This window comes from Heterocephalus glaber, unplaced genomic scaffold (genome assembly GCF_053883595.1).
Source record: "Heterocephalus glaber isolate CG9 unplaced genomic scaffold, H.glaber_assembly_v1.0 deba00001732, whole genome shotgun sequence".
In the NCBI taxonomy this organism is placed as follows: domain Eukaryota; kingdom Metazoa; phylum Chordata; class Mammalia; order Rodentia; family Bathyergidae; genus Heterocephalus; species Heterocephalus glaber.
Genome location: NW_028258443.1, coordinates 2275286 through 2301588, shown reverse-complemented (window position 1 = coordinate 2301588; position 26303 = coordinate 2275286). Strand labels below are relative to the sequence as shown.

The 26303-nt window shown below is 37.0% G+C and overlaps 1 pseudogene; it reads right to left on the bottom strand.

The window, feature by feature from the left end:
- Positions 1-18276: 18276 nt before the first annotated feature.
- On the bottom strand, positions 18277-25947 carry LOC101702486 (serine/arginine-rich splicing factor 10 pseudogene; annotated as a pseudogene).
- Between the last annotated feature and the right edge of the window lie 356 nt (positions 25948-26303).

Below are 26303 nucleotides of genomic sequence, written 5' to 3'. Positions count from 1 at the left end.
CCTGTTTAATGACTGTTTGGACTTAAAACCAAGGTAGGCTGTTCAGATTTAAAACCCACTGCTTGGACTTACAACACATCTTTTTTTATACAGTTCTGTACATATTGTTTATAGAGCCTTAATGTCTTTTTTTGTGCAGTACACCTTGTTCAAATAGTAAAGCAATTTTTGCTGATGGTACTGTACAGTACAGTACTGTAGTTTTATGTTCTGTTATACATTACAGTACTCCATGTAAGAGTTATGCAAATAAAAGCAAAGTCATCAAGTTGGAGTTTCTAGACCATTTCTTTGTTCTGAATATTGTAACGTATGTACTATTTACAATTCCTCATTTAGCAATCAAGTCCTGATTTAGCAATCACACGATCAGAACTCTATTGTTAAGTGAGAAATGTCTATATCAGAAACTCAAAACACACACACACACACACACACACATATATATATATATATGTTCAAATAAAGAGCAAAATAAAGATAGATAAATAGGAAGTAAGGAGAAGTTTAAATAATTTTCCAAATTATCTATTCTGTTGTTTCAAAAATAATTTAAGATATATGCTAATTTGTTACATTTATACTACAAGTTTCTCTTAGTTCATTGAAAAGAAAGTTCTGTGATATTCTGTTTCATCTTTGGAAGAAATAGTCTTTTTTGTCTGTTTTGTACTCTGAATAAGTACTTTTAAGATTTTGGTAAATAGTATACAAGCTATTGTTATTCTCTTAATGTTTTGTTATTTAAATCTATTTTTTCATAAAAGTAAGTGTAACAATAACAGCCTTATGTACATGTACAAATCTCCATGATAAATATAATCATTATGTACTGCACATATGTACCAATAAAAGTTAAAAAAAAACAAAAAAAATGTGTCTTCTCTTTCTGGTGTAATTTGAATCATTTTCTTCCCTTTCCTTTTCACTATAATTTTACTGTATTTTTTCCCCTTGGGGTGTCTTTGTGTTTCTTGAATCTGAAATTACATCTATTTCATCATTATGGAAATTTTCTCTCATTTCTTTGAATATTGCCTCTACCCCATCATTTTATTCTTTTCTTCAAGATGATGTAGTAAGTCAGGCACAGTGTCACACACCTACAATCCTAGTACAGTTAGAATCAATAGAGCTGAAGGTGTCACTCCTTCCACTCATTTTATTTATTTATTTATTTGTTTATTTGTTTGTTTGTTTTTTGCAGTACTGGGGATTGAACTCAGGACCTTAGGTTTGAAACAATGGCAAGGCACCACTGAGCTAAATCCCTGGTCTTGAACTCATTTCATTTTAAATATTATCCTGTCAATCATTCTTTTAAATCATTTCTAGAGATTCACGGGGAGGCACCTGGGCTGAGGTGCATATACCTTAAATTCTGAAAGCCTAATTTATTGGAGGTTGTTGCTGCTTTTGTGTGCTGTGATCTGTGTGCAGTGTTTTTGCTTTTCTGTCACTCTGACACCACTTTTCTGTCTGGGCCAGATCTATTGTTGGCATGGACTTGCCCTGAGTACAACTTCCCATGATCTTCACTAAAAGTGGCTGCTTGCCACTTTCTATCAGGAGTACACTTTGCAATTCTTTACTCATTGTACGCAAAAGTGGATTATGTCCACCCACCATCCAGTAATAGTTTTGGCAAAATCCAGCCAGGAGAGATTAGTGGGCACTGAGAGACATTAATGGACACCTGGAAATGTTGGTGGACATTGGCAGCTAAGCAGCCACCAGCCAGTAGCCTAAAGAAGCCAGTCAGGAAAGGAAGGTGACTCCCCACTTGCTCACGGAAACCCTCTCTTTTCCCCTTTCTTGGGCATATGGGACAGATTACCATGACCATGCCTCAAAGCTGGCTAATGATGAAGACTTCAAAGCTTCACTGTCTGATAATCAGCCAGTTGCTAGGTTACTTGGGTCACAAAAAGGGCCCCAGTGGGATTATAACACAGCAGGCAGAGAAGCCAAATGAAAGTTATATATCAAGGCCATTTTAGTGGGTATGAGACAGGGATGGCCAAATCTTCGAACTACAATAAGCTCAGGCCTATTAGTCAAAGGTTTGATGAGAATCTAGTTACTTTTAAGCTCCGGGTTGAAGAAGCATGCTGTAAATACACTAATTTAGACTCTGAGTTTAGAGAAGATCAGATTATCCTAAAGCAGTATTTAATTAGTCAAGCAGCTTCAGATATTAAGAAAAAGCTCCAGAAACTCCAACTGGGCCCACAAGCTGAAATAAGTTATTTGCTTGATGTAGCTCATTCAATCTTTAATTAACTGTGTCGAAGTAAAGGACAAATAAGAGTTCATTAAGGAAAAGAAGCAGGCTAAAGTCATGCTCACCATATTTGATAAGGTTCAGGACAAAGCCTGCAGTGCTAAGGGAAACTGAGGTAATCCAGACAGTAATGGAAGCAAGTCAGAATGCTTCAAGTGCAAGACCCCCTAACCCTTTTTAGGCTTGTAAGAACATGGAAGAAGATCCTTGGCAGTGGAAGAGGGACTGTCCTCATTCCCAGACAGGGACAAGGTCATCTATCATCATGGTGGCCAGGAAGGAAAGTCTGGACCATGAATGACTGTGCTCCGGGCAGTCTGCATTGCAATCATACAAGAGTATTCTGACCAGTTTACAGGAGCCTTGGGTGACTTTAGAAGTAGCAGGCAAACAATTATATTTCTCTGCAATACTGAAGCAATTTTCTCAATTTTAGTTTCTTTCTTTCTTTTTTTTGTGGTACTGGGGATTGAACTCAGGATTTTGCCCTTGCGAGCCAGGTGCAGTGCCATTGAGCTAAATCCCAGCCCTCAATTTTAGTTTCTTATTGGGGTGAGTTTTCATCCCATTTTAAAGTTATGAGCCTTGAGGAAGTTAACCATACAGCTTCCTTTTCCCTCACTCTGAACTGCCATATGGGAGATTTCCTTTTCCAAGCTTCTTTATGGTGATAATCACAGTCCCTCATATGAGTAATTGAAAGAGATGTACTCTTCCTGCTCAGGGCCACTCTGACATTCAAACCTCTGGGAAAGTGTCATAGTTGCTTGGGACTCAGGCAGCTTGATTCCATGGGGCTTGATGTGTCTGCCAAGACCTAATCCCTAAATATAGTATGATGGCACCCAGGAGGGGACTGTCAAGGCCACATCAATAGTCATTCAGCTAAAGGACCCCAATCCTCACAGCAAACAGTATTACCTTAAGAAAGAAACTAGACAGGAATTAAAGCCCATTATTGATAAGTTTTTCACTCCAGGATTACTGTTGCCATTCCAGCCCCTGTACTACTGATAGTCATTTTACTGATTGTCAAGTCAATAGAAGAATATCACCTAGTAGAAGATTTCAGAGCCATCAAAGAGGCAGTGGTACCAATTTACCAGTTAGTGACAAACCCATACACCCTTTTAGCTCAGATCCCAGGAAACACTAAGTGGTTCTGTCTTTGATCTCAAGGACGCCTTCATTTCTGTCCCTGTGGATCCTAACTCCCAATATATGTTTGTCTTTGAATTGGAAGATCCCCAAGCAGGATTTTGTTAAGAGCATACTTAGACTGTCTTGCCTTCGGGTTCTTAGAGATAGCCTTCACTTTTTTGCATGGCCTTAGCTCAAGACCTAAGAGGTTGAAAGTTCAAAACGGAAGGCATATTACGGTATGTAGATGGCCTCCTCATTTTTGACCCCACTAAGGAGTCATTTGATACAAACACCATTAATTAAGACTCTCAGTTTTCTACCAAAAGGGGTTATAAGGTGTCCCAACATAAGGTCCAGATTTCTCAACAAAAGGTGACACATGTGGGCTACATTTTAACTCCAAGATGAAGACAACTGTTCCCAAGAGAACAGAGATAATCTGCCATCTGGACCCTCCAGAGTCTAAACAAGAGCTGAAGGTTTTCTTGGGAAAGGCAGGCTGCTGCAACATGGGGATATCACATTTTGGATTAATACCCAAGCCCCTGTTTGGGGCAAGTACAGGACCAGAAACTGAGCCCTTAAAATGGACAGTAGCTACTTAAGAGGCTTTTAAATCCTTAACACAGGCCCAGGTCCAGGCTCCAGCATGAGGAATCCCAGATCTAAGGAAGCTTTTTTCTCTCTTTGTGCTTGAAAAACAAGGAGTAGCCATGGGAGTGTTAATTCAGCATCTAGGCCAGGAAAACTGACCAGCTGCCTACTTCTCCAAGCAACTGGATTAAGTGACACAGGCATAGCCTAGCAGACTATGAGTAATAGCCACTACAGCACTCTTAGTCCAGGAAACTTCTAAGATAACCTTGGAACAAAAGCTCTTAGTCCTAACCCCACATAAAGTTAAGGCTCTGTTAGAACTCAAGTTATATTTATGGATGACTGGAGAAAGTCTCATTAAATATCAGGTCATTCTTACTGATAACCCAAATATTTCTCTTCAGTCTTGCACTGATTTAAACCCAACCATCCTCCTCCCAACTAATCAACAGATAGAATATTAGATTGCTCAATGGATAAAGATTTTTTTTATACAATGGAGTACTACTCTGCCATAAATAAGGATAAACTTGAGACATTTCTAGCTAAATGGGTGCACCTTGAGACCATACTCTTAAGTGAAATAAATTTGACACACATATGTGAATATCACAATGTTTCTCTGGTGTGAGAAACTGAAAGTGTAAATGAGTACCAAAATGTACAATAGATATTGTTAAATAGGAAGAAAATCCTCAAATGGGTAGGGGAACTAGGGAGGTGGCAGGGGAAAGGAAGGAAGGGGAAGGAAAAAAATGAGAAAAGGAAAAAATAGAAACAACAAAGCTTTTGTAAACAAGGAGAGGAAAAGTGGTTGAAGGGAGGGTAGGGGAATGGAAAAAATAAGAATCAAGATATATCATGTACAGGTACAAATTCTCTATGATGAATGTGATCATTATGTATACCTAAAATGTATCAATAGACTCAATTTAAAAAGAACATTAGCATCAACAAATTGTCATCCAGAATTATGCCAGCTACTCTGATTTGAGAAACCAGCCATTGACAGGGATCGCTAGGACATGGTTCACTGATGGCAGCAGTTTCATAAAAGATGGTATTAGGACAGCATGAAACAGAGGAGTTATATTTGTCCCTAAAAGAAGAATGTAGTTCCTATGCTAATCAGTCTGAAATAGTGAAAGACACAGCACAGAAACTGGCTGATCAGGCTTCTAAAGTCTGGAATTGGGCATTTTGGTTACTATGGCCTTTATTAATGTTTCTTGTAACCTTACTATTTATATCTTACATATTTAATCTCTTAGTCAAATTTGTTTCTTTTTATTTGATAGCCATTAAATTATTGGTGATGGCTCTAGTTCAAGATCAGAACCTGCCTCCACATCTGTAGTTCACCAAGAAATTCTCAGAGAATGAACTCAGCTCCCTTGAACTCATGGATGAGTCAGAGCAAAGGTTCCTTGGTCTTTGAATATGTAGGGCCAGTGCCCCAATACTCCTATTCAGTCAGATATAGCCATAGAAGATGGAACTTCCTCCTTTAACATTCCCTAATGATTTCTGGAGAGAAGTGAGAAAGAAGACCACTTCTCCATATGGAATTGGGCAACTATGGGTTAACTGTGTTATTAGGAAACTATGGGTTAACTAGGTAACTATGTTCTTTGTGGAATGTACCCGAGTAGCCATGACAACTTCTGTAATCTGTCACCAAAGGAGCTTAACAGACTCAGAAAGTCCTGCCAGAATTCTTTGCTACCCCCCCCCCAACACTGCTCTGCTTTGTGTAAATCCTGCTTGCTATATTTCCAGGGAAACTGCAAGGAAAGTAAGCCTCATAGATGTAAAAAGAGGTATATAAAGAAGAATAAATTTCTATTTGGTGCTTTTGAAACCGACAGGAGTTACTTGCTGACCCACTGGCCTTAAAGGGCACTTTTTGCTCCTATCTTCACGTTAAGAGTGGTCTGTCTGGGGTCTTCACAGTTTCTTGTTTCATGAGGACTCTCAAAAGTTAATAGTACAGTTAAAAACAATGGAGCTGAGGGTGTCACTGTATTCCACCCATTTAATTTCAAACAATACCCTGTTAAACATTCGTTTAAATCATTCCTAGAGATTCGGGGAAGGCATCTGAGCTGAGATGCATATCCTTTAAACTCTGAAAGCCTGATTTATTGGGGGTTGTTGCTGCTCTTGTGTGCTGTGATCTGTGTGCAGTTTTTTTTTGTTTTTTTGTTTTTTTTGCTTTTCTGTCACTCTGGGACCACTTTTCTGTCTGTGCTATATCTTTAGTTGGCATGGACTTGCTTTGAGCACAACTTTCCATGATCTTCAATAAATGCAGCTGCTTGCCACTTGCTACTGAATGTATACTTTGCCATTTTTTGCTTATTGTACACAAGAGCCTGGATTTTACCTGCTCATCATGAGGTAAAAAATACCAGCTACTCAGGAGGCTGAGGCTGGAGGATTGCATGTTCAAGGCTAACCTAGGAAACTTAGCAAGACTGTATCTCAAATAAAATAAAAAGTATGTAGATCAATGGTTGTGTGCCCCTAAGTTCAAGTCCCCAGTATTGCAAAACAAAAACAAAAACACCCAAACAATCAAAAAATAAGACAAAGTAAAACAAAATTCTCATTGAAGAGGTATAGTAGTGTGTTAGTTACTTTTCTTGTTAACAAAATACCCAACACCTAAAGTTAAAAGGGGACAGGTTTATTTGGCTTACACTTTGTAGAGGTTTTGGTCTATAATTGACTAACTCCAATGCAGGGTGGCTTGAGAGAGGGGCACAGCAGAGGAGAAAACAGTTCATGGCAGAAGACAGCAAAAACAAGTCAACAAGGGACCTTAAGAGTGTATTTCTTCCCTTTTAGTGTATCTTATCCAGGCTATTTAGGGCAGGTAGTACTCACACCCTTAATCCTAGTGCCCTTGAGCCTAGCATTACACCATGAATTAATTCCAGAGTCCTTCCAGCCACCTCTGAAAAAGTCTTTTATCTATGGCCACATGAGGCTTTATGGGGACATCTAGACACAAACCATACCAAGTAGACTTCCTCATTGTAGTTTATCATTATTATGCTATATTGCATTCTATACCAAAGAGGTGAGATTAAAAAATGTGATGAATGTTTAAATTTTAAAAATCTATTTCAGTAAAAGTCACATTGCCATTAACCCCCTGCCATTATGTAATTTCCAGTACATAATGATTACATTTATCCTGATGAGTTAGTACATGTACACATCTTAATATTTTTTCATTCCCCAAACCCTTCCATCCCTTCCTTCTCCTTCCAACTCTTGGTCCTCTATTTGTAAAAGCTCTATTTCTATTTCTTCTTTCAATTTTTTTCCCTTTACCTTTCCCTACATCCCACCCTCCTCCCTTCATCTCTTCTCCCCCCTTCCATCTTGCCACTTTCTAAAGCAGTTCTAAGCATTCTTTAGTTGGGCTGTTCTGGCTGTCTCGATGTCATGAAGCAATTCAAAATTTCCACTTTTTATGGTCATTTTTACTTTGGGAAAGAGCCAAAAGTCTATGGTGAGTGCCAGACCCTGTGACTAGGGTGGATGAGGACACAGGATGATATTTTCATGAGCCTGCCCTTCCACTGGATGGCACTCAGCAGCAGCATTTGTCATATTTTTTTTATCACACCTCATAAAGATACTCACCTAAGAAGACAGCCAGAGCTCTTCAGAAAGTGGCAAGAATGATGGCATAAGTTTGTGTCCAGTGACGGGGAGCACTTTGAGGGGGAAGTAATGGAAATGTGTCTCACATGGAAATTAATTTTTAAAAATTTAAACACATTAAATTGTGATCAACTCTTGTAATTTATTAATTCTATCTACAGCCTTGTTCAATCTTTGATTTAATCTATCCATTAAGGCTTCTTAAGACTGGGGATATAGCTCAGTAGTAAAACATATGCCCTGTGTTCCCAGAAAAATAAATATATAAATAAACAAATATTTTAAAATTTTCATATGTTAAAGTGTGTATTTTCTCTTGTTTTGGTCAAATTGGCCTGTTTTTTCACTAGAGTGCCTATTTTTTTCTTAAATTTTATGTTGTCATTTAAAATGCTTATTTTAGCCTTTCTCCAGTTTTCTTTTAATGCCTATGATTTTGGACAGATAAAAGAAACAGGAGAAATATCATCAGCATTAGTGCTCATTGAGTTGTTTCATTGTAATTTGAAAAAGTAACTCATCATAAATTTGGCTAGTTTCATCCAATGAGAATCCCATGTCACCTTGGCCATGGGAATATCCTTCCAGAGTGTTTTTTTACTTGCTTATATCACATGCCCCTAGACTATCATTAGCTCAGAAACAATTTTAAGACAATTTCTTGGATGCACAAACCATGTAAGTAAAACATTTCTTTAATGCACACTATATAAGTCATTTTTGCTCTAATCTCAAGTAAAGAATGGGTCAGAAGATCTAAATTCTAATGGATAAATTTAATTTTCTTTAATCCAGAACAATAATTTCCTTTGTTATCTCTTGTGGTCAGTGAATGAATTTTGAGTTTCCCATTTTACTTAAGTGTGAATTTTTGGAATCTCATCTTTATACAGGAATCTCATTTCCAACTTCCCAGCTACATGGTCCCAAAGCCTTAAATCTTTCTTTCACACATTTTTTATAATACCTCAAAGATTTCATCATTCAGGAATGTCTACAGTTTTCCCTGTCCTTTTTTATTGGACAGAATTTGAGTACTGTGAACTAATTTTCTTATAGGTATGACTTTCTATTCACATTCTCCTTCTTTTAACTCTCTTTTTCCTTCTTTCTCTTGACCTTCTTTATATTCTATGTATATAGCACTGTATTTTCTTTTTTGTAATCTCTTGTATAAATTTTAAATTATATTTTATCTAGCATTTAAAAATATTTGAAGGCCCTTGTTGCTTTGCTACCTTTGGTTTGCCATGAACTGTTGCCCCTCTGCCATGTACCACCCTGCCTTGGAGCCGGCCGATTATGGACCAAGCCTCTACAAACTGTGAGCTAAGAAAACCTTTCCCCTTTTAAGTTTGGGTGTCAGGTATTTTGACTCCATAATAAGAAAAGTAACTAAGCCAGAAATTTGGTACCAGAGAAGTAGGGTCATTGCTGTGACTACCTGACTTGTGGTTCAGGAGCCTTTGGGAATGGCTTGTGAGACAAGTTTGGAAAGGCTCAGAGATGCTGGCTGAAAAAGCAGAGCTGGAATGCCTTAGGCTGTACTTGATGTGGGATTCTGGTCAGAGCTCAGAAGACCTGAAGGCTGATAGAAATCCTTCCAGTAAAGACCAGGCTCAAGAGGATTCTTCTGGAAAGGACTACATTGGCTATTGGACTCCAGACTATGTGTGCAATACCTTGGCAGGAAGTTTGTCTGCATTTTTCTCATGTTCAGAGACTTTGCCTAAGACTGACACTAAGGCCAGTGGATTAATTAATCTGGCAGAAGAAATTTCAAGGAAGTCTAATGTTGAGGTGTTGGCATGGCTACTGTCGGGGGCTTTTAGCCAGATTTATGTTGAGAATAAAGAGCGAAGAGCCCAGCAGAATGATTTGAAATGTGTTGTTTGGCAAGAAAGGAAACTCCAGTAAACTTGTTGCCTGCAAAGATAGAACAGAGGAGATTGCTAAGAAGGAACAGAATAGAAAACATGGTCTGAGAACATTGCAAGAAGGAGGAGGACTCCACCTTTTGCAGCCTCAAAATTTCAAAAGTAAAAAACTTTGCTTTGAGAAGGGAGCCCCAGAGCACCATGTTCCACAAAGACTACTGCCTAGGGAAGTGGTTCCTCAGGATTTGGTTCATAGGCACTGGACCCCTACAGCTAAGAGAGAAGAGAGCCTGGCTACTGGTCCAGCTGGCAGCAGACCTTGGCATTATTCACGTGGTGCTGATTTTAGGCACGTGCAGAATGCAAGAGTTGTGGGGTCAGGAAGGATTCCACCCAGATTTCTGAAGAAGCCCTGTGAGGCCAGGCAGTATGCCCCTGAGAGGGCAGTGTATGAAGCTGTGTGAAGCGAAAGGTGCATTGGAGACTCCAGAAACTTGGAGAAGCTAGGAACGTGAATCATCAGAGGAAAACTGCAAGGAGGGAGCAGAGCTGGCGCCCAGAGAGAAGCCATGGGAGCCACAACCACCAGCTGTGTTGCAGGGGCAGAGAGCCACCCAAGCCTTTTGGAGTTTATAATTTGCCACAGATTTCCAGATTGCTGGAAGTGGAACTGTGGGATTTAATGTTTGCCCTGCTGTATTTTGGATTTGCTCTGGTCCCATTCCTTTGGATCCCCCTGTTTGTAACTTTCGGAATGAAAATGTCTATTTTGTGTCATTGAATGTTGGAAGTGCTTAACTTTCTTTTCATTTGTACAGGGATTTGCAGCTAAGAGTTTTACTTAAATCTCAGAGGAGATTTTGAACTTGAAATTTTCAGCAGTGCTGAAACAGTTAGGACTTTGGCAACTCTTAGAGGTGCACTAAATACCTTTTGCATAACGGATGTGCATGAGTCTTTGGGGGACGGGGGAGGAATGTTATGGTTTGTGTCTAGATGTCCCCTCAAAGCCTCATGGAGTTAGGGTTTTTTCAGGGGTGGCTGAATCTAGAGTGTGTGATGCTAGGATTAAGGGTGTGCGATTACTAAATCAGTCCACTGATTGGTTTGGCACTACCCTAATCCAAGTAGTTTGGATAAGATAAAAGGGGCAGAAAGATGCCATTAAAGTCCTTTGTTGCTTTGCTGCCTTTGGTTTGCCATGAACTGTTGCCTTTCTGCCATGTGCCACCCTGCCGTAGAGCTGGCCGACTATAGACTGAAGCCTCTACAAACAATGTGCCAAATAAACCTTTCCCCTTTAAAAATAAATAAATAAATGTAAAAAAAAATATTTGAAGGGCATTATTTCTAGATTAATTTAGATGGCCATATTGAAAATATCAGAACTTCCTGTTGATATCACCCACTTCTCAAGATCTAGATCGAGTTCTGCTTTATTACTCCCACAGAATCTTTGAACTAGAAAAAACTAAAATGTCACCTATTCTGGAAATCCCAAACTATAATATTTTTAAGGCTCAGATAGGTAGCATAAATGTGTGACATCTCTGGATGTTAGGCAATGGAGAGTTCAGGGACATTGTTGTTGACCTGTAGAGTATTTGTCCCACCTAAAGGGTTTAAAATATATTCTAGACAATCAAAATCTGTTGAGTACTTTTTTGCAACTCCCTCATTCTGTGTGATAAAAGTGAGAAAAAATATATGTTGCTCGATTAGCACAGTTGTTCTAATGATTTCCAACAATTATGACTACTATAAATTCATGAAACTACTAGAAGATCATGCAAACTTTACAATAAAATTTTAGATTTTTTGTGGCAGACTAATGTTATAGGAGTTCAGAAAAATGATGGATATTAAAGATTTTAGCATTATCATCCTCTGCTCTCAAATATCATAACTTGAAATCTCATTTAAGCTAGAGATTAGTATCTTTCTTGTAAAGTAATCACTGATTAGCCTATCTTGATTATAGATGATGCTTAGAAAAGATATGACTGAACAGATATTCCTTTACCCAAAACAGGTAAGATCTAGAAGCCTCATTTGTTTTGCCAACTAAAGCCCAAGCAAGAATCTTAGTGAAAAGTAAAGCATATGTAGTTAATCCTGATTTCTGAGATAATCTGTGAATTTCAGCAGAGAAATATATAGCTAGAGGGGACTGAGCGTTACTCAGATATCAATTGCCTTTCCTGCAGCATGTTGCCACCCTTAATCAAGCTTCTCATTTAGAAGAACATTGAACTGTTCAGAGAACCTTTGGAAAGTGCTTTCCTCCAGTGAGTGGAATATTGTACAAGGCAATTTTCCAAGAAAAGAATCATTCATTGCTTATCCATGACACTTCACAGTTGCAAAAATATTTCATTACTTATCACATTTCTTTCTCAGAAAAATTTTGTGAGGTTATAGCAATTAGGGCTCCAATAAAAAATATAAAGACACTAAGGCCCAGATAAAGTAAATAATTTAGCAATTCACATGTCTAAAAAGTATCAGAACCATAGTTTCTTGTATTCTTACATACTACCACCCCTCATATGAGTTTTCCAGATAGACAAGATTAAAATTTAACCTTACTGTATTATTGTTGTTAAAATGAGTATTTATTTCACATGTACTATCATTAATTTCACAAATCTGTTTATTTGATTTATAAGTAATTTTGATTTTTATTTTATATGTAACATTGTTCAACCTGGATCAAGATGGTTGGATTTTTAAAGATCATTATTATTTAATTATTTGATGAGGATGGTAAGAAATTTCTAGGTAGTTCTCTTTGTTACAGAAAATTAAGTAAAAGATAAAATCTTTAAGTGAGATCAAAAGCAAGTGGTATGCATACTGCAAGATTAGTCTGGGCTTGATATAGAGAAATGAGAAAATATATATACATACATATATAAATAAATTGTACTTGATAAATATCAGCTTGAGAGACTGGAGAGACTATGTATTGGGAAGAAGTGAGAACTTATTTTAAAGGTTTTCCAAATTTATAATCAAAACTGGATCAAATTTGCCTTCACTAAACAACTTCTCTAATTATTATGAATCAATGCTCAACACATTTTCTATTAGTGCATATTAGTAATACAGAATAATAAGATTTATTGTAGCATATTTGTATATGCATACAGCCTATTTTGATTACTTTCATCCCTGTTACCCATTACTAGTAACATTTATTATAATTATTTATTTAAAAAAACAAATTTTCACAACAAAATAATGAGAATAACAATAGTTAATACACTATGTATCATTATTTCAAAGTAGTTATTCAGAGTACAAGAATGAGACAAAAAAAGATTCTCTTACAAAGAAGAAACATGCAACAGCAGAAAAAAATCTTTTCAATGAACTAAGAGAAGCTAGCAGTATAAATAAAACAAATTTAGATCACCTTTTTGTTATTGTCTTTTCACATATAGGCCATATCGTGGTTTAGTAACTGGCACTTGTTGGTCTTCTTTAAATAAAGTAATTACTGATGAAGGCTCTGCATTTTGAGGCTTCAAAACAGAGTAGTGTCCATTTTCAAATGCTTACAGTGTAATGAAGGACAAGCCAAATTCACAAATTATTATAAACCTATTTATTATGGGTTTATAGAAAGTCAACAAAAAAGTACATAAGTCTAGGAGGGAAGTGCCATTTGCAGTAAACATTACATTAGTTTGGCACAAAAAATTATTGTTTCTAATTATTTCTGAAGTGCATGTGTGTGTACAAAATTTTATTTTCATTAGCATACTAAGAATTTTAGATGATAGGCTTCCAAATGTGCCTTTAAGAATTTATATCTACTTTCACCTATAGATCATAATTTTCTTAAGGTTGTAGACTCTGTCCTTTTTTAGCTGTAAAAACACATATGCACACACATCTTCTTGTTCCCTCCATTATATTTTTCTTACAGTGAATGTAGAACATAGATGCTTGAATAACCTCCATCACAATAAGAAATGTCACAAAAATATGAAAAAAAAGGGATATAGTGACATAAAAACAAGCTGGTATTAATGCTGGTCATTTAATGATGCTGTAGTATAGACACAAAGGTAAAGGAAGTCAGAAAGAAAGTTCTGACCAAGAAATTTGGTAACCAGACCATGAACAGAATCTATAGATATAGTGATAAAATAATACAGCAGTGGCCATAGAATGAGTTATGTTTGGATGTGTGCAAACAGTGGAAAGAGATCCTGATATGTATGCTTGATTTCAGAAGTGACTATAGCTGTCCTAGAGATAAAAACATAAACACATAGAAAAGCTCAGCTTTTTTTTATCCATTACCTTTGAAGAGAACTTTAGTAATTAGATGTCAAACTAATTTTATCTAGAAAATCATGCATATACACAGACTCACGTATACATGCATGCACGTGCACACACACATGTGCTAGAAACTGGAAAAAAATCAGTGAAAGCAATTAAGATGACATTGGATATTTAAATGGATGTATTTTCTTTCATTCATATGCTCACTTATTAAACAGAAATTACTTGACATACTTTCTTATCAGGCTCTAGCCCAGTCATTGAGGATGCAAAGCTGAATCACATGTCTTACTTACATCAAGGGGTTCAAAAAGATTCTGGTCAGGAAATAGCCAAATGCTCTGCTTTTCCTCTTATTGGTTTATATGTTAGAACATAATCAGAGAAATACAAAGAAAACAATTAGCTTCCCTTGTAATAAGAGAACTAATGGTATTTTTGAAAGACACACACAAAAAAGTCCCATTTAATGGGAGAACACCACTCTTACTTGTATTTCGGTTGGTTAGAATCAAGACATAATTATACCCAGGCAAAGCAGGATTATAATAGCCTTGATCATAGAAACTGGGCCAGTTGGTTTCTTGTTGTGAGCACCATAAACGGATACCACTGGAAAAACCAAGGCTTTTGCCCTTGATGCTAAGAACAAGGAAAAATCATAAGTAAATTCTAGGCCTCCACGTCCAGGCTGAGGATGAAATATCCATTTGCTTAAGCATAAGTCAAAGTGGCAGCTCCAGTTTCTCAGCCTTCAGATAGCCTTTATGTGGCTTTGCAGTAATAATCCATTTCTCACACTCTAAGGAGAAGCAATGTAATGTGAAATCCACTTCACAATTCATTTTTAAGATGACATTGACTAGTAGGCTATCAGCTCAAATTCTTGTTTGTGGGAAATCTAGAAGACTTAACTATTTTCTTCAGTAGTTTTCATTGCTAGAATTTAATGTACTAATATAATTCCTGAATGGCTCAATGATATCACATAAGTCTTCTGCTAAGTGAAGAATAAGAAATGCTGAACGCAAACTTTCCACAAGCAAATGATTTAAAAGATAAATTCCTCTTAATGATGGAAATGTATTCTAGCTAAGCAGAAAGATAATTGTCTTTTCATCAGGCTCATATCCTGTTATTGCTTTTGAAATATGAGACATTATGACATTATAAATTTGGTACTTAATAAGTTAAGGTGATTGAGAACCTGTACATAATCCAAATACTCATAAATTTCTAGGAGTATATGTGAAAATTATTTTGTTACTACTACTAGATATTTATTCAAAACAGGAGAGTCAAAATGCTAAGAAGTGGTATTCTTTGGAAAATGTTGGTGAGATTTTACAGTTAGTTCACACATCATTAAGTAGCTCATCTTTTACACAGCAGCATTTTCAGCCACACAGACTTAACCTCATAAACACACAGAAAGTAGAAAAACCAAGATTTTGATCTGGAAGGTGTCTTAGTTACTTTGTCACTGCTGAGACAAAATACTTGACACTCAAAGTTAAATGAGGAAAGGTTTATTTTGGCTTACAGTTTGTAGAGGTTTCAGTCCATAGTTGGGTGGCTCCAACGCAGGGTGGCATGGTAGAGGGGCATCACAGAGGAGAAACAGTCCATGGCAAAGCAGGGCAGGCAGACAGTAGCAAACTAGCAAAACAGCAAGCAAGGGCAACAGCCTTCTTTCTGTCCCTTATATTCCATTCAGGCTACCTGCCTTTAGGTTGGGGTGCCTTTAATCCTGGTATCACATACCCTAGATCTAGCCACTTCCAAAAAGCCCAACATATGACCACATGACACTTTGCGGGAACATCTAGATACAAGCCACAACAGGAGGTCACTGCTTGCAAAGAGTACATTATTGAATCTTCCTTTATATTTTTCATGATGATTCTTGTCAACTACAGAATTCATTCATTTACTTTTATTGTAATTGTATCAGTCAGGTTTCCCATTGCTGAAACACAATATTCCATATCCACTACTTAAAGGATGAGACATTTAATTTGGTTCACATGTTAAGGGGATTCAGGCCATGCTTGGCAGGCTCTAAGGTGGGAACAGCATGTCAGAGGGGCATGGTGGATGAAAGCAGTTGAGTTCCTGGTGACTGGATAGCAGAACAGGGGAAGAGTTCCAGAGTGGAAAGGGCAAGGGATCAGATGTATTTCCCAAGTCTGCTCCTCCATGGTCCACCCAGACACACCCAGAGGTGTGTTCTACCAATGCCCTGGGAGGCTCCTAAGCCAATTGATTTGACACAACCAAGCTTAATGTCACAGTAATTATTGACACTATTGAGTCTAGTTTTTCATTTTACAATTTGTTTTCTGTTTCTCTCATCAGTTTTTGATTCACTTTTTCTTTTGATACTGCCCTCTTTTGGGTAGAGTATTTCAAACTTCATTTGTTCTTTTTTAGTGACTATTTAGTCCTATAGATTTGTCATCATGTGTTATAGGTTGAAAGACATAAAAATAACCTTTTTAAATTGAACAATTCAAAGATTTTAGTATATGCTTTAGTATACATATTCAAAAAGTTGCAAAATAATTGCCACTATCTACTGTACTTTCAGAACTTTTCATCACTCCAAAAGGAAGTCCCACACTTATTAGCAGTTGCTCCCATTTACCCCAATATCCCCAGTCATAGGTATAATTAATTAACTCCTGAATCTATAGATGTTTTTATTCTGGTCATTTTCTATAAATAGAATCACACAGTATATGGTGACCAACTTGTTTTACCTGGCGTGTTTTCAAGATTCATCTGCATGGTGATTTTTGTAGTCAGTGTTTACAGGAGAACAGATTCAATGCAGGACACAAAAATTTATGAGAGTAGCTTATAATATTTGCCTACAGTGTCAAATGTAGAAGTGTGACTTGTCTGCATGCTAGAGATCTGAGGAATCCAGCCAAGGCCTGGATCCCACAGCAGCATCCTGTACAAATCCAGCCAAAGGCCTAGAGTCCACAGCAATGTCCACGCAAGTCCATATCATGAGACGGAGGAATCAGTGAAGGAATACTGAAGGATCTGGGCCTCTGGGCTGGAAAGTCCAAGGGCCAGTGCCAGAGGCTAGAGAGTCTGCACTGACAGGCTGAAAGGCCTGTTGCTGGAAGCTGAAGAATCTGCAAGGAGAACCAGGAGATGATGCCCAAGACAAAGGCAAAGACCAAAGCTCCTGGGTGAAGTGTCTTTGCCAAAGGCCAAAAGATGATGCTTAAGGTGAAAACAAGGACCAGAGCCCCTTCCAGCAGAACAACAGCCATCCTTGGCAAAGACCAGAGCTCAGCGGAAGAAAAGAGCAGATGCTTCTCCGAGGGAAATCAGCATACAAACCTCCTCTCCTGTGCTCCTTTTATACTGTTCCCCAGAAACAAGCTAACTGAATTCAGCTGGGCGTTCCCACTCAAGTTGACCATTAATCAACCACCTCAGTGATATTTATCAGTATTTCCTTTAAATAGCTGAACAATAATCCAACATATGAATATGCCATAGTTTTTATGTTTATCACTTTATAGATATTTAGGTTGTTTCTACTTTTATCTATTGTGAAAAATGCCATTGTGAATATTTGCAGACCAATTTTATTGGGGAGGGCAATCATTTTCATTTCTCCTAGATGAAATTGGTGAGCCATGTGATAACTTTTTACTTAGTTTTTGTAAAATTCAATTCAATAAAATTCGTTATTTCAATAATTTCAAAGTCTGCAATTAAGTGGCTCCTAGTGCATTTATATATGAAACCGCCAATAGTATTTACTTCCCAAACATTTTCATCACTGTAAAAAGAAGCTCTGTATCTATTAAGTGGTTACTTTGCATTCCTCTTTGTCCTTATTCCAATGAAACAATTGATTTGATTTTTGTCTTTATGGATGGGCCTATTTTGGACATTTACATAAATAAAATCATACAATATATGAATTTTGTGTCTAGCTTATTTCATTTAGACAAATGTTTTACCACTAAGCTACATCTCCAACCCTGCATACTTCATTTAGAATGTTGTCTTCCAAGTTCATCTGTTTTGTAGCATAAAACACTACTTCACTCCTCTCAATGGTGAAATAAATTTCATTCTATGGATATACCACATAAAAGGATTAATGGATTTTGACCAATAGATATTTGAGTTGTTTCCGCTTTTTGGCTATATGTGAATAATGTTGTGAATATTTTTGTTCCAGTTACTTAAACAAATGTTTTTAAATTTTTGTGTATATACCTAGAAATGGAATTGTTAGCTGACATGTTAATGCGAAAATTCTATGTTTAAGTCTTGCCATAATTGCTATACTATTTTTTGCAGCAGTTGAATTATTATAAATTCTCATTAGGATTATTTGAGGGCTCCAATTTCTTTACATCCTCACCAATACTTTTCATTTTCTCTTTTTGATAATAACTCTTCTAATAGGTGTAGGATATATCTCATTGTGTGGGTGTATCTCATTGTGGTTTTAATTTGTATTTTCCTAATTATTAGTAATATTGAACATTTTTCATGTGCTTATTGACCATCTATATTTCTTCTTTTTTATTCAAATCCTTGGCCTATTTTTTAACCATGTTGTTTGCTTTTGTTATAGAAGTTCTTTGTATATTTTAGATGTTAACCCCATACCAGACATGTGATTTACAAACATTTTCTTCCTTTCTTGGGTTGCTTTTTACTCTTTTATTTAACACTATAAAATTCTATTCGCTATATACAGAGCATGTTCCCTATAAAATGTACATGGAAATCATTAAAAAAGTATAACCTGATGAATATTTTCTCAATTATAGAACATACTAAATCAGATGTGATAGCAGTTGTCTTCCCCAAAATAATCTAATCATGGCACCCATGGTCTCCTGAATATCTTATGCAAAGTTAAATACTTATTTTGGGATTTTTTTTTCCTGTTATGTGTGTGATTGAGGCACAGTTAATAATTACAATAATATTACTCTAGTATATTACAGTCACTGCACAGTAAATCAGTTTATTATAGATTAAAAATCATTTTTTCATTATTTGTATTAATGGTATGGAAACAAAATAAGGATTTTTAAAAAATTGCAACCATTAATTAGCTATCTTTGATAATATATCGGGTTTATATTACATTATGATACAAGTGGTGCAAAATATTTTGTAATATACCTTAAAACAATAAATCCATATTGTAATGGTTCATTAGATTGTGCTCAGTAGACATTTACTGAATAAAAGAAATATTATCTATTCTTTTCCCCCAGTTATCCAGTACAATGTTTTGCTATAGTAAGGGCTCAATAAGTATATGTTAACATACTGGCTAGAAAAGAGGTGAGATGAGATGGGCTCTTTCAGCTGGATATCAAGTATAATTGGAATATGCCTGGGAAAGTGAGTGGCTAAAATGATATAAACTGTATGTGGTATACAAATAAAGAAACTCAGATGCCAAAAAGCAAACAAGTAGAAAACAATGGCAACAGAATAAACATAGGCAAGATGTGCCAATAATGGCATAAATGGAAATGACTTTTAAGAAATAACCAAGAAAAAATTTGCATTGGATCATTCCTTTTCCCACCCAATTCAGTTTGAGATAGACTATTTGAGGCACTGTGAGAGACTATGGCTGTTTTCCTTAATATGCAGACATCCTAGTTTTCAATAATTTATTATGGACCTGTTATTCATGAATCAATATAAACCTGTTCATATTTAGGGATTAGTTTCCACAAGTACAAAGTTCAATTTCCTTTTATGTGTCCTAAAATGCTTACTTTCAAACTTGAAGAGGATTCAATTATTCCACGTAGTTTTCAATAGTTCTTTTATCTTTTCATACCAGTCAAAATAGTCATACAGTATTCATACCGCAGTACCTCCCACTCAACCTTTAGTCTCTTGAACTGAACTTCTTTGGTTCTTTTTCCATTTTCAGATCTTTCTTGAAGTGTAGTAAGCAGAACCACACTGGGTATTACAGCTTCAGTTTGCTCTACCATTGTCAGAATGGCTTCTGCTAATTGGTGGTTTTCCAGTTAGTCTATTTTTAGTTGTATATCAAAAGACTGACTTCTTGATCTCCTCCTTTCATAACTCTGGCTTCTAGAATGTTATCTGTCATAATCATTGCAACATGAAGAACTGTACACATTACTTTCTTAGCTTTCATTTGATTCGGTGTCTTCCGATCCCCCCTGTGCAAACTGTATTTTGATCCAACCTCCACAAATCCATTTTCTGTCAAAATTATGTAAAGCATCTTCAGTGTTGGGAGCAACTCCAAATTGAATATAAAAAAATCCTCTTGGATGTCCAGTGTAGAAATCAAGTGGAATATACACATCAACTATAGGATCTTAGCTTCCAAATTTATGCCATAAATCTTCAGCTTTGGTATGGTGGGCCACATTCCTGATGAACAGAGATGTATGTGGGGGGAACAGGAAGCAGAATCTGCAGGCAGCGTCAGTCTCGGTCTGGAACACTGGGGGCTCAGAAGAGACTCCAGCGGTCGGAACCTTAGACAAACAGAGGGCTTCCCCAAGGCAACCACTGCCTTTTAACTCAGGAGGTGTTCTTTGACTCACAATTTTTTTTAAACTATATATCCTTTTATTGGTACATTTTAGGTGTACAACATAATGACAATCATCACTGGAAATTCGCACCTTTACATATTCTCTTGGTTCTTATTTTTCTCCCTTCCCCTACCCTCCCTTCAACCCCTCCATCCCTCCCTATTTACAAAGACTTTGTTTCCTTTTTTTCATTTTCTCATGTTAATTCCATTCCCTTTTTTCCTTTAACCTACCCCTCCCACTTCCCTTCCCCTTTGCCCCTTTTCTTACTATTTCACATTACCTATTATACCTTTTAGTCCTTATTTACACTTTCAGTTTCTCACATTAGAGAAATTTCAGTATATACACATGTGTGTGCTATTTATTTCACTTAAGAGTATTGCCTCAATGTGCATCCATTTAGCAATGAATGTCTCTAATTTCTCGTTTTTTATGGCTAAGTAGTACTCCATTTTATAAACAATCCACATTTTCTTTATCCAGTCTCCACTTCATGGGCATTTGGGCTGCTTCCAAGTTTTAGCTATTACAAATTGTGCTGCTATGAATATGGGTGCACATATATCACTATGGTATGATTCTTTTGATTGTTTGGGGAAGATACCCACCAGGGTATGAATAGCTGAGTCAAATGGGATTTCTGGTCCTAGTTCTTTGAGGTATCTCCATACTGATTTCCACAGTGGTTGCACCATCCTGCACTCCCACCAGCAGTGGAGCAGTGTTCCTCTTTCCCCACAGACTCACCAGCATTTGTTATTGGTTGATTTCTTGATAGCAACCATTCTTTCTGGGGTGAGGTGCAATCTCAACATTGTTTTCATTTACATCTCCCTAATGACCAGTGATGTTCAATATTTTTTCATATGTTTATTTACCATTTCTACTTCTTTGTGTGAGAAATATCTGTTCATTTCAGGTGCCCATTTTTGCATTAGGTCTTTAAATTTGGAAGGTCTGATTTTTTTAAGTTCTTTATAGATTTGAGACAGTAGACCTTTTTCTGAGGGACAGCTGGTGAAAATTTTTTCCCACATTGTGGGTTATCTCTTCACACTGCTGGTGGTTTCTCTTGCTGTGCAGAAACTTTTTAGTACGAAGAGATACCACTTGTTGATTGTTTGTGCTACTTCACCGGCAACTGAGATTTTGTTCATAAAATCTTTTCCTACACCAATGTCTTAAAAAGTTCTACCTAACCTCTATTCCAGCTGGTTCAGCGTTTCTGTTTTAATAGTTACATCTTTAATCTATTTTGATTTTAGTTCAGTGCATGGTGAGAGATATAGGTCTAGTCTTAGTCTTTGGCAAGTTGAAAGCCAATTTTTTCAGCATCAATTATTAAAGAGGCTATCTTTCCTCCAGTGAAGGTGTTTGGCTCCTTTATCAAAGATGAGGTGGCTGAGTGTGTCTGGCATTGTTTCTGCATCTTCTAATCTGTTCCACTGGTCCTCAGGTCTGTTTCTTTGCCAGTGCCATGCTGTTCTTATCATAGCAGCTTTGTAGTATAGTTTCAAGTTCGGGTTGGTGATACCCCCTGCCATGTCTCTGTTACCTAGAATTGCTTTTGCTATTCTGGGTCTTTTCTTGTTCCAAACGAATTTTTGATTGTTTTCTCAAGGTCCATGAAGTATGCTGCTGGGGTTTCCATTGGGATTGCATTGAATCTATATAGCAATTTTGGAAGTATACCATTTTCACTATGTTGATCCTTCCTACCCAGGAGCAAGTGATGTCTTTCTATTTTCTGATATCCTCTTCAATCTCTTTTTTCAAAGGGCTATACTTTTCAAAGAAGAAGTCTTCGATTTGTTTTGTTAGGTTGATTCCTAGATATTTCAGTTTTTTGGATGCTATTGTGAAAGGAATTGCTCGCCCTATTTCTCTCTCAGTGAGTCTCTTGTTTGTGTAGAGGAAAGCTATTGATTTTTGTGTGTTGACCTTGTAACCAGCTACTTTACTGAATTTAGTTATCAAGTCTAGAAGACTTTTGGTGGAGTTCTTGTGGTCTTTTATAGAGAGTATCATGTTGTCTGCAAATAATGATAATTTAACATCTTCATTTCCTATTTTTATTCCTTTTATTTCTTTCTCTTGTCTAATTGCCATGGCTAATGTATCCAAAACTGTATTGAACAGGAAAGGTGATAGTGGACATCCTTGTCTTATTCCTGATTTTAGTGTGAAGGATTTCAGTTTTTGACCAATTAGTACGATATTTGCTGTTGGTTTTTCATAGATGGCTTTTATCAGATTGAGATAGAGATGATCTATTCCACTTTCTGTAGGGTTTTTATCATAAATGCATGTTGGATTTTGTCCATGCTTTTTTTACATCTATGGAGATGATTGTATGGTTTTTGTCTTTGACTCTGCTGATATAGTATATTACACTGATTGATTTGCGTATGTTGGACCATCCCTGCAATCCCTGGGATGAATCCCACTTGGTCAGGGTTTATGATCTTCTTGATGATCTTCTGCATTCTATTTGCCAGTATCTTATTAAGGATTTTTGCATCTACATTCATTTGTGAGATTGACCTATAGTTCTCTTTTTTCGGTTGGGTCTTTCTCTGCTTTTGGGATCAAGGTGATGCTTGCCTGCAGGAATGAATTCAGGAGTATTGCTTCCTTTTCAATTTCATTAAAGAGTTTAAACAGTGGTGGCAGTAGTACCTCTCTAAATGTCTTGTAGAATTCGACAGTGAAGCCATCAGGACCTGGGTTTTTCTTAGTTGGTAAGTTTTTAATTATGTTTTCAATTTCATTGGTCGATATTGGGTTGTTTAGAATTTTTAGGTCTTCTTCATTCAACTTTGGTAAATTCATAAGTTTCTAGGAATCTGTCCATTTCTTCTGTGTTTTCCATCTTATTGGCGTATAGGTTCTGGAAGTAGGTATTGATGATCCTCTGGATTTCTGCTTGGTTGGTTGTAATTTCACCCTTTTCATTCCTAATTGCATGGATTTGGGCCTTTTCTTTCCTTTTGTTTTTGATAAAGGTTTTTTCAACTTTGTTTATTCTTTGAAAGAACCAACTCTTTGCTTCATTGATTTTTTATATTGTTATCTTAGTCTCCATTGCATTGATTTCTGCTCTGATCTTTATAATTCCCTCCCTTGTATAAGCTTTGGGTTTGTCCTGCTCTTCTTTTTCTATAAGCTTGAAGTTCAGCATCAGGTTGTTGAATTGGGCTCAGTCTGTTTTCCTAATATGAGTATTCACTGCTATGCATTTCCCTCGTAAGACTTTCATTGTGTCCCATAGATTCCAAAATGTTGTATTGTCATTGTCACTTAATTGGAGGAACTGATTTCTTCTTTAATTTCCTCTGTGACCCACTGGTTATTCAGAAGTGTGTTGTTCAATTTCCATGTGTTCATGAAATTCTTGCTGTTTCTTTTGCTATTGGTCTCCAATTTCATCGCACTATCTTCTGATAATATACAGGGGATAACATCAATTCCTTTCCACTTACCTAAATATGTTGTATGAGTGAGTATGTAGTCTATTTTGGAGAATGACCCATGTGCAGCTGAAAAGAATGTGTATTCTGATTTTGTGGGGTGGAAGACTCTGTAAACATCTATTAAGTTCATTTGTTCAAGAGTTCGATTGTGTTCTAGTATTTCATTACTTATTTTTTGTCTAGTGGATCTATGTATTTGTGACAATGGCGTATTGAGGTCTGTCACTACTATTGTATTAGTGCTTATATGATTTTTCATGTCCGTTAGTTTTTGTTTTATATAGTTGGGTACCCTAGTGTTTGGCGCATAGACATTTATGATTGTCATCCCTTCCTCTTGGATTATTCCCTTTACAAGGATTTAATGTCCTTCTTTGTCTCTCTTAATCATTGTGGGTTTGAAATCCCTTTGGTCTGCAAAGAGGATAGCTACTACTGGTTTTTTTCGGGTTCCTATGGCATAGAGTATTGTTTTCCACCCTTTAATTTTCAGTCTATGAGTTTCTTTTTTAATTAAGTGTGTTTCTTTTATGCAGCATATTGTTGGCTCTTGCTTCTTGACCCATTCTGCCAATCTATTTGTTTTGATTGGTAAGTTGAGACCATTAACATTGATGCTTATAACTGATATGTACTGAGTTATCATTGTCATGACTTTTTCTTTTTGTTGGATTCTCACCCTTTGCATTTCATTTCTTGTCATGCCCAGTGGATTCATTCTGCTGGGCTTCCTGGGGTTGTGATCCTCTTTGTCTTTTCCTAGGATTTTGTCTAAAATTTTTTTGAGTGCTGATTTGGTATTCATGAAGTTCCTGAGGTGCTCTTTGTCATGAAAGTATCTTATTTCACCATCAGTTTTGAAAGATAGTTTTGCAGGGTATATCAATCTGGGTTGGAGCTTGTTTTCCTTTAAGGCTTGGAATACATCACTCCAACCTCTTCTTGCCTTAAAGGTTTGCATTGAGAAATCTGCTGTGATTCTGATGGACTTTCCTTTGTATGTGATTTGTTTCTTTTCTCTCACTGCTTGTAGAATTTTATTCTTCTGTCAGGCTTCTGGAATCTTAAGAATTATATGCCTATGTGTAGACTTTTTTTGATCAAGGCTAGTTAGAGTCCTATATGCCTCACTGATCTGTATGTCAAGTTCTTTCCCCTGGTTAGGAAGTTTTCTGCCATCACTTCTGTGAACAGTTTTTTATTTCATCTGCACTCTCTCCTGTTTCTTCATTGACTGCAGTCTTCTGTTATTCTTCTTTGCATCGTTTAGCAGCTGTTGAATTGATTTCTCATGGTCCCTTACAATTTTAAAGAAATTTTTCTTTTCCTGGTCACTAGTTGCAATCTTATCTTCTATTTCTGAAATTCTGTCTTCACATTGGCTCACTCTGCTGCATAGACTTTCAGTGGAGTTTTTAATCTCATGGAAATCTTTTTGCATCTGTTTCATATATTCCATTTGTTTCCTACGTTGGGATTCCATCATGTTTCTCAGGTTCTCTATTTTTTTATCTGTGTCCTCTCTAGATTGATTAATTATGTCTTGCACTATGGGCACAATCTCTGCTGTTTTGTGAGAAATTATTTCTGATTTCATTTTTTCCAGATCCTCTTTTGTTGTTAGTTCAGAGAGTCCAGGTGGTTGAGTATTAGAGTATTCCATCTCGTTTCCCTTTGGGGTTGCTGTAGGTGATCTGGAAGTCTGGTTCTGAGGCTTGTTTATGCGTCTTCTCATTTTTTTCTGGACAGGGAGTTTCTGCTGACACCCACGCAGCTCACCTCCTCTGTGCTGGTACCTGTGGCACATTGACCCGGAAGCCTCCTTTGCACTGGGAGCTGTGGCACACCTACCTAGAAACCTCCTTTGCACTGGGAGCAGTGGCACACTAACCCGGAAGCCTCTTCCACACCTGGAGCCATGGTACATTGACCTGGAAGCCTCCTCTGCACTGGAAGCTGTGGCATACTGACTCGGAACCCTCCTCTCTGTTGGGAACCATGGCACGTTGACCTGGAAGCCTCCTCTGGACTGGGAGTTGCAGCACACCTACCTAGAAGCGTCCTCTGCACTGAGAGCCATAGTACTCTGACCTGGAAGCCTCCTTTGCACTGGGAGCTACAGCACACTAACCCAGAAGCCTCCTCCACACCAGGAGCCACAACATGTTGACCCAGAAGCATCCTCTGCACTGGGAGCTGTGGGTGATGTGCAAAATTTTGAATTTTGATATAACTCACTTTTTCTATTTTTTTCTATTTTCCCCTATGCTTTTAATTTCATATCCAAGTGGTATATCTACTTTAAAAATCTACATTATCATTTGCAGCTTTCAGCTTTCAGGGAATAGCTGAGTCA